The 10,024-nt window shown below is 38.5% G+C and overlaps 1 pseudogene; it reads right to left on the bottom strand.

Annotated features, from left to right (window-relative positions):
* Nucleotides 1–7,296: 7,296 nt before the first annotated feature.
* Nucleotides 7,297–8,051, bottom strand: LOC149160835 (uncharacterized; annotated as a pseudogene).
* Between the last annotated feature and the right edge of the window lie 1,973 nt (nt 8,052–10,024).

The raw sequence follows: 10,024 nt of genomic DNA, 5'->3' as shown, positions 1-10,024 counted from the left end.
AGAGAGAGAGGGAGAGGGAGATGGGGGAATAGAGAGGAGGGTAGGAGAGAAAAGGAGAGAGAGGAAGGATGAGATAGAGGAAGAGAGAGGGAGGGAAGAAGAAAGACATAGAGAGTGAGAAGTGGAGAGAGACGGGGTGACAAGGGAGAGATGGAGAGAGAGAGTGTATGTTTAGGGGTGAGATAAAGAGACAAAGAAGGAGAGATAGAGAGAAGGGGGAGAGAAGGAGAGAGGAGAGAGGGATGGAGGGATATAGTAACATAGTTGGAGAGAGAGATAGAGAGAGAAATGGGGGAAGAGAGGATTAGAGAGAGAGAGAGAGAGTGAATGGGAAAAGAGAGGGAGGTAGGAGAGAAATGGAGAGAGACGAAGAATGAGAGACAAAACTTGAGAGAGAGGACGAGAGTGATGGGGGAAGAGAGAGGATTGGAGGGAAGAGAGAGAGAGATGGGGGAAGAGAGAGGGAGGTAGGAGATAAAGGGAGAGAGAGGAAGTATGAGAGAGCGGACTTAAGAGAGAGGAGGATAGAGGGAAGGAGCGAGGAGGAGAGAGGGAGGGAGAGAGGAGGAGAGAGGGAGGGATAGGGAGATGGAGTTGGAGGGGAGAGAGGGAGGAATAAGAAATACATAGAGAGTGAGAAGTGGAGAGAGAGAGATAAAGTGACAAGGGAGAGATGGAGAGAGAGTGTGTATGTTTGGGGGTGAGTTGAAAAGACAAAAAATGAGATATGGAGAGAATGGGGGATAGAAGGAGAGGGGAGAGAGGGAGGGATATAGTAACAAAGTTGGAGGGTGAAGAGAGATAGAGAGATAGAGAGAGAAAGAAAGGTGGGAGAGAAAGGGAGAGAGGAAGGAAGAGAGAGAGGATGTGAGAGAGTGGAGAGAGGGAGGGAAAGAGAGATGGAGTTAGAGAGGAAGAGAGAGGGAGATAAGAAGAAAGAAATAGAGAGAGAAAGGTGGAGAGAGAGAGAGGGAGGGAGTGATAAGGAAGAAGGAGAGAGAGGGAGAGAGGACAACAGGAGGGAAGAGAGATAGAAGCAAGGGAGAGGGATAAAAGGGAAGAGAGAGAGAGAGAGAGAGAGAGAGAGAGTGTGTGTGTGTGTGTGTTTTGGGTGTCATCTAGAGAGACAAAGGGAGATAGAGATATACATGGAAAGTGAAGAGAGGGAAGAAGAGAAAGATGGAGAGAGGGAGGGAGGGATAGAGAGATTAATAGATATGGAGTGAGAGAGCATGTGTGTTTAGAGGGTTGAGATAGAGAGACAAAGAAGGAGAGATGGAGGGAGATATAGATATAAATGGAGGGGTGAGAGAGGGAAGAAGAGTTATTACACTAGATGCATTAATTTCAGTGTAGATGGTGATTTCTAATCCTATTTGATTTCTCGCACTAGAATTTTAGTGTAGATGTTGATTTCTAATGATATTTGATTGCTTGCACTAGATGCATTGATTTCAATGTAGATGATTTCTAATCCTATTTGATTGCTTGCACTAAATGCATTGATTTCAGTGTAGATGGTGATTTCTAATCCTATATGATTTCTTACACTAGATGCATTGATTTCAATGTAGATGATTTCTAATCCTATTTGATTGCTTGCACTAAATGCATTGATTTCAGTGTAGATGGTGATTTATGATCCTATTTGATTGTTTGCACTAGATGCATTAATTTCAGTGTAGATGTTGGTTTATAATACTATTTTCTTACTTGCACTAGATGCATTTATTTCAATGTAGATGTTGGTTTATAATTCTATTTGCTTACTTGCACTAGATGCATTGATTTGAGTGTAAATGTTGATTTCTAATCCTATTTGATTTCTTGCATTAGATGCTTTGATTTCAATGTAAATGTTGTTTTATAATCTTATTTGATTGCTTGCATTAGATGCATTGATTTCAGTGTAGATGTTGATTTCTAATTTGATGTATGATGGTACATTAATTTTAAAGTGATTGGATTAACATTGTGCATTGATTTCAATATAAGCACAAAACATTATTGACAATGTACATTGATTTTTGTGTATAGTAATTCAACCTATTAATATTGGAGAGAAAGAAAGACAAGGTATGGTGTTCTAAATATTTAAATGGTTTATGATTTCACATGTCCTTTCATATAATCGATATGAAAAGATGACAAAGGTAACAATTGTGAAAATGAGAATAGTAGAAGAAAATAGTTTGAGATTAATCACAATGAAGACTATTTGCAATTGACTATATTCTTATTATTCATGTTTTCTATCATTCAACACTATTACATTGTCACTTTACATTCAAAATTTGTATTTCATCATTAAAGTTATTAACAATATTTATCATCTCAACGAGGTAACTAGCAAATTTAAAATTAAAATGACAGATTAATATGAGACATATTTAGCGATTTAAAATGATTATATTAATATTATATGAATTTACATATTATTGATAAAATAAATCATATGTTCATTAGATTTTCTTTGGTCGCACACAAAACCAGCCTACATCCATGTTAACTCCGGATCTATCAAGGGCCGAGAGGGATCAAATCTTCGAGGTGCACTCAAAAAAGAGGTTTTCACCTAGAGAGATTTGATACCTCTGGTGCTTGATGGATCCAGAGTTAAGATGGATCTAGGCTCATGTAATTTTATTGAGACAAAATGTTTTAATTGATATTTTTTTAAATTTAATTTCCATTTTAATGTAATTTTATTGAGTCAAAATGTTTATATAACATAACATGGCATGTTGGGAAATATTTTAATAAAATTTTGTTGACACGTTTCGAGCCATCTAGTGTGGTTCATTCTGCTCGCCCATCTAGTGCAGTTCATTCTACTCGGAATGTTCAATCAAAAAATGAAATAATATTTAAATTAAAAAAATATTTATAAAATATTTTGATAATAATATTTGAATTAAAAAAAAATATTTATAAAATATTTTGATTGTGAAATGAGAGATGGTTTTTGGGCATGCTATATTGATAAACCATGTTATTGGCCCATGGTATTATAACAAACCCTATTTACAAATTAATAATATCCATGGTAAAGTGGGGGTGAATATCCATGATTAAAAATATTGTTATGTTGTAAGTATTACGTTTTTTTTATGAGCGTTCAATCCAAAAATGCAATAACATCAAATGAAAAAATATTAAAAAATGTTTTGATTGTGAAATGAGAGATGATTTTTGGGCATGCTATATTGATAAACCATGGTATTGGCCCATGGTATTGTCACAAACCCTATTTACAACTTAATAATATCCATGGTAAAGTGGGGGTGAATATCCGTGATTAAAAATCTTGTTATATTGTAAGTATTAATTTTTTTATGAGTGTTCAATCCAAAAATGCAAAAATATTAAATTAAAAAAATTATTTAAAATATATTTTGATTGTGAAATGAGAGATTATCTGTGGGCATGCTATATTGATAAACCATGGTATTGGCCCATGGTATTGTAATAAATCCTATTTACAACTTAATAATATCCATGGTAAAGTGGGGGTGAATATCCATGATTAAAAATATTGTTATATTGTAAACATTAAGTTTTTTATGTGCCTATTAATGAAATTTAAATATTGTTACAAAATTATTATTTTAATTATATGGTAAAATGGATCTTAATTTATAGCTACTATTTATATCTTATATATTTTAATGTGATTGGGGATTTAAATATATCTTAAAATTAATTATAATATTTTTGTTTTTATATTTTTTTTTAGCGATCAAAAAAACAGTCATTATATTATCTAAAAGTCAACATATACAAAATACATCTCAAAGGCTAAGAATTTGGTTTAAGCCTAGCTTTAAGAAATACGTAGGCTGGAGGAAGACCATGACAATCGGTGTCACTGGTTATTGCTGGCTGACTTACAAGCTAGCACTTACGAAGAACAAAATAGGAAAAAATACATATCATAGGAATCCACACTATGGAGGTGGATTTGGAGGAAAGGTTGGAGGAGCAGCAAAGAGAGCAGCACATTCATGCATGTGGAAGTCTATGTGCGCCACCCTCGCTTCCAGGGAGTGGAGGTGGTCATTTTTTCGCCGGTGGTGACGACATAGACTTTCCACTAAGTCTAGGATCTCGTTCTGCATGTGTTGAAGATCATTGATATAAGCTACCAATTCATTTCTATCTTCATACCTCTACTCCCTTAGAGTATCGATATTGAGTTGAATGTTGGTTAATTGAGAAACAATAGACTCCAAGGAGGCGGGGGCCTCTACCTGACTCAGGAAGTGGGATGGTGACAGAGCTGCACCCTCTCCCAAATGATGGTTGCTAATAGTTTCAGTAGCGGAGTTTGGAACCTCTTCTCGTTATCACCCTACCATGCACGGGGCCGCACCTACCTGACATGTACATCCCCTCTGACGAGGCATTAGAACACCGTCATAGCCACTAGCTACCCCTAATAGGATGGCGTTCCATCTAACCAAAGAAAAGAACCAAAACAAATTGTATTGAACTTGCAAAAGGAGTAAACATAATACGTTACTGTTAAAAACACATGGGCAACAAGAGAAAATATGAAAGATAAATCATGCAGTACAATTTTTATTGACAAATGATATACATTTATAATACATTGTTTGACCGTTGGGTTTCACATCCCAAGTTCTCTTAGACTCCTTTTGTCCATTCGGCTTCCACACTAACCCATTGAGGATTAGGTGTCCAACATTCCCCCCCTTAATCCGAAGGGTTATGTATGAGTCCAAGAAGAGAGTTGTAATACAAAATGTGCAAAAATGCATGGCAGCACAAGGCTGAATGTGCTCTCTGAAATGTTGGTATAAAGGGCGGTGGTTTAAGGATGACCACCAACACTGGAATGCTTAGTGCAGTTCCCAGAACTCTTCCAAAACTGGCAAGAAACTGAAGTCTTCTGCTAGAGGAAGTGCTCCTATTGTTTTGAAGAGGGAAACCTTCAACCATGAAAGGGAGGTCTCACCCCGCATAAAAGGGAGAACTTCAACTGAAAAGGGAAGTCTCAACCTGTGATGGTTTAAGGATGACCAACAACTCTGGAATGCTTAATGCAATTCCTGGAACTCTTCCAAAGCTGGCAAGAAGTTGGAGTCTTCTGCTAGAGGAAGTGTTCTCAATTGTGTTCCTGGAACTCTTCCAAAACTGGCAAGAAGCTGAAGTCTTCTGCTAGAGGAAGTGTCCCAGATTACCCACTGAGGGCATGTTCACGGGCATATTTGTTTATGGCTACAACTCTGAAACTGGTGTGGCAGGTTGTGGCTCAAGCTTGCTTGCTGTGGCTTTGAAGCTTGTAGATGACCATCATTTCCCCCCCTGTCAGATACAAGGTGAGTTGATGGAGAAAACTCAACTGCAAGACTGTTCAATACTCTGGAACAAGTTCTGACATGTGACTGGAATATCTTCTTGGCTATTGATGCCCATTGCCAAGAAGCGATCCATCCAAGATGAATTTTTGTTCTTGCAGGACGTTTGTTTTTGAAGCATCTGTGTGAAGAATGGCTGGTTTTATGACAGTGCTTACATGGATGAAGATCAAAACAGTGATCTTTCAGATGGCCAACTCGGTCACAGTGTTGGCATTTCACGATCTATTGTTGTTGTTGTTGTGGAAGAGGGGCAGAGTCTGGAACAGCTGAAGCTGAACTATCATGAGGAGCAGGTGAACTGTCATGAATGAATCCAGCACTCTGAAACTGAATGGGCTTTGAGTAGTCTAGAATATGAAAGGACAAGTCCTTGTCATATCCAAGACCAGTTCTGTGCTTGTTGTGGACAAGCTGTTCCCAAGGTCTGATGATGGGCTTGGGAAGTGCAGACTGAGTTTCTGCATCTGCATTTACAACTGCTACTTTATTTGAATGAACTGTAACATTATTGACTTGTTGCTGATGGGTGGTTGTCTCAATGTTCTGAACAAAAACAGGTTCAGAATGATGTCTATTTTGATGTAGCTCTTCTTGTTGTAGCTGTGATTCAAGCTGCAAAAAATCAATCTTTTCCTGTGCATTTTGTAGACAGACCTGAATATCTATGAGAGAAACTTTGCTGACTTTTAGTGTATCATGAGTAGTAGACGACATTAGAGTTTTGAGGAACTCTAATACTTCACTAATTCTAGCCATTTTTTTTTTCTTCAATGTCAGATTTACACCTTACAACTACTACTCAGTGCAAAAAAAGTAATACCTACTCACAGTACATAGCATTATCCTTTATACATGTGCAGCAAATGATCAGAGTTCAATCAGCAAGCACCGATTACAATCCATTACATGAAAATAAGAGTTTACTCATGACCAACATTATGTTTTGACAAAACAACCGACAAAACTTTTCTCCATAAAAGATTACAATCAACCCACCAAACTCTTTATGCAGCAGTTGAAGCAAGGAATTAATGCACTATAAGGAATTTTAAATGCAAAGCCACACTGGGGCAGCAGCAATTGCAAACTTGCTTGAATCCTTCAAATACTCCTTCACTTTCTTGGCCAGTGGAAAAGAATAGTCAAGTTCAATAGCGACTGTAACCATTCATGATAACATGTGGAACAGCTACAATTGTGGGATTACAATTCCCAGAGAAAGAATTGTACATAATCTCATAATCTTATGTGGAACAATGCAGATATATAAACTAAGTCAACATTGCAATTTCAAGGGTTTCATAGTAGCACATGCATATGAACATGCATCTCGGCCTATGCTCAATCAGTATCTCAATGTCTGGCAAATTTCTACCACTGGAAACCTCAATTAATATGTGGAAGCTTACCTTTCAATTCCTGGAAAATTCACATTTTATCATTGGCATGCAGAAGCTTATCAACACCTATTCACATATATCATGGTTCATGAAAACTCAATAAAAATCAATCACTGTATGTGAAGTTTCCTTCATCCTCATTCATATTTTAACTATCAATCCCATCAACTTCGAATGCTCTCATAATTCAGATTCATTACCACAATTACATTCACATATGCTGGATTCAATCAAAAGCTTGGCATTTCACTCACTCTGGGCCATTATCCATATGGTTTCCATTTCACATTAAATTGCACAAAGTTTTCTCAACCAAACCTCAATACAATAGCCCTTTTAATTCTGGTTTTAAGCCCAAAATCTTCTTCTTGAATCATTTCCACAATCATTTATATATGGGTTTCAGTATCTGATTTCATATACTCAGAAGTCAATGAGACAATGCCCCATCATTTAATTTTAACATTATTTTAAATGAACCAATATCAAATATATAAGTGCGCCCTTCCCATTCATACAAAGAAACAAAGCTTAATTACAAAGGCCAAGAATATTTGCATTAAAAATGCACTTATGCATGCTTGTAATCCATTTATCACTTCCACTCATGCAAGATCGCATATTCAGTGCTACAAAGCTTGCTGCCGCTAAGCCAGCAAGAGCAATAACAGTCCATCTTAAAAACTCAGTTGGGAAGATTAACAGAATCGAAGCTGGAATGAAGATAAACAGAGAATATCCATAAAGACACCACAGCTGCACCAAGGGTGTTGATATGCCCAAGTAACGGAGGAGGAAATAAAATCCGAGGGGTACCAAATAAATGTATCCATAATCAAGCACGCACCCCCGCTCATATAATTAATGTCATAATGCCAGTCAATTTTATCTTCACTCTTTATGGAAGACAAATAGGAAGCATAATTTCCCAGTGCCGTTACCGCAAATACAAGAGTTGTGGAAATCCAAAGAGGCCCATACCTGTATCACATGTCAGGATTATGTTGAACCTTTTCACAAAAGTCTCCACGGTGGGGATATAATGTGCACATACTTCTGTCTATACCATGTTAATTCAACGCATATGCAAGCGCTGTATACCAAAGCTCATTAGACAGCGCATATCAAAACGCATTCAATATTCCCACTCAAACGTTGTGTCAAACGACAACACGGCAGTTTAATACCATATATATGATTTAAATGCGCTGTCCATTAAAAAATATACCAATCGATACCGCAGAGACCGCCAGTTACCCTTCCGCATTTAAATGTCGATATAGGAGTTGTCTCCCACGCAGAGATACCAGGAGCTGGAAAATAACATCAAGCTCTATGTTAGGCGTGTATTCATCATGGACAACTGTGAAGAGTTGATCCCAGAATACCTTAGCTTTGTAAAGGGTGTCGTGGACTCTGAAGACCTTCCTCTGAATATTTCTCGCGAAACTCTCCAACAAAACAAAATATTAAAATTTATTAGGAACAATTATTAGGAAAAGTTTCACATGAATGGAGTCTGTGAACAAACAGAAGCCTATTTGGATGAGAAAACCAGAGGATATTACGAAGGAAGAATATGCGGCATTTTACAAGAGTCCGACAAATGATTGGGAAGAACATTTGAGAGGCGTATTGAACAGTTGAGAATATTGGGACAATGAGAGGCGATCCTTCTCCCTTGTTCGAAATTTTGTTAAAATTGTAGACTCCAGATCTTTTGCGTCATGAATAGTTGCATGGACAAAGTCTGCAGCAAGAATGTTGTTCACAGCATCCAAGGATGAAATAAGTTGATCGCTGAGGTGACAAAAGCAGTGCAGACTAACCAGGTCATTACCAGGACAGCGTTTAATACCACAGTCAATTCACATAAACTTGAATAGCGTTCAATACCACAATACACAGTTAATTCATAGATTTGTGCATTCCAATTGAACAGCATTCAATACCAGCGTTGAAGAGTATAATGGAATGAACAGGACAGCGCTCAAACGTTTCAATGTTATGCGAATGTCAGATGAATGCAGGTACAGAGAGCGCAGGTATAAAACGTCTATGACACTGACGCAGTGAGACAGCGTTTGCAGCTGGTCTCTTGACAGAGGGCGCAGGCTTGACAGAAGGTGCAGACAATATCAAAAACGTATATGACAGACAGACATGTCAGAACAGCTTGGACAGCGCTGGCAGTGTCAGGCAGAGGAACGTTTCATCGTTCAAGTGAATATGGCAGACAGGGCGCAGGTCTGTATAAAGGAATATGGCAGAAATAAACTGCACAGAAAGGCCATAAAACAAATGGCTCACATTAATTATGCAGGGCAGGAATACGCCTGCTATGATACCATGTTAAACACACATGGGCAACAAGAGAAAATATGAAAGATAAAACATGCAGCACAATTTTTATTGACAAATGATATATATTTATAGTACATTGTTTGACCATTGGGTTTCACATCCCAAGGTCTCTTGGACTCCTTTTGTCCATTCGGCTTCCACACTAACCCATTGAGGATTAGGTGTCCGACAGTTACCAAGACCCTTACCAACCCTGCACGTTCGAGACTGAAGCGTTGTTCTGAATGCTATCCACACCCCTGCGAAGGAAACACCAATGGTAGAAGAACAGGAAGCTGCAAAGAGAGCCCAAGAGTTTGTTGGAGCCAGTCTTGCACAGAGCTCACCAGCTGACAAGACACCACCGGCAATATGGCTAGCAGAGTCCCCCCCACTGATATTTCCCCATGACCAAACCAAGAGAAATCATAAGTGCCATGAGCTATCCCAATTCACCCAGAGAAAGGGTTGACACCTTGGAGTTTCATGCTGTTGTGAGCCGAGAGAGCCCCCGGATCCCATGGCCAATTCGGTTTCTAGTGGTCTCCCTCCTCCAGGTTGTAAGCAATGTAAAGACCATGTCTGTCTGCCCCTAGTTGGAACTACATCCAAGGATCATTAAGAGTAGACAAACTATGCAGCAACACTCCCTCCTCATCGCCCAAAGTCGTTGAATAACCTGTCGGGGTCTCCCTGCATTCATATAAACTATCGCGCCAAGATATAATCTGACGGTGGGTATGGCGCACTGTGAAGCTTCATAAATTATCATGTGGAGCACGTGGAGGCCCATCGGTCTCCGTGTGCCACCACACTACCATCTGGAGCCAACGTTCATCACCCCCATAACAATCATTACAAACATAGTTACCAATTTACCAATCAAACATGTACTAA

The sequence above is a fragment of the Pinus tabuliformis genome, chromosome 5_2 (assembly GCF_031772625.1).
Source record: "Pinus tabuliformis cultivar Carrire ecotype Pingquan chromosome 5_2, CPIR1, whole genome shotgun sequence".
In the NCBI taxonomy this organism is placed as follows: domain Eukaryota; kingdom Viridiplantae; phylum Streptophyta; class Pinopsida; order Pinales; family Pinaceae; genus Pinus; species Pinus tabuliformis.
The sequence above is the reverse complement of the archived record's forward strand: the minus strand, read 5'-3'. Positions and strand labels throughout refer to the sequence as shown.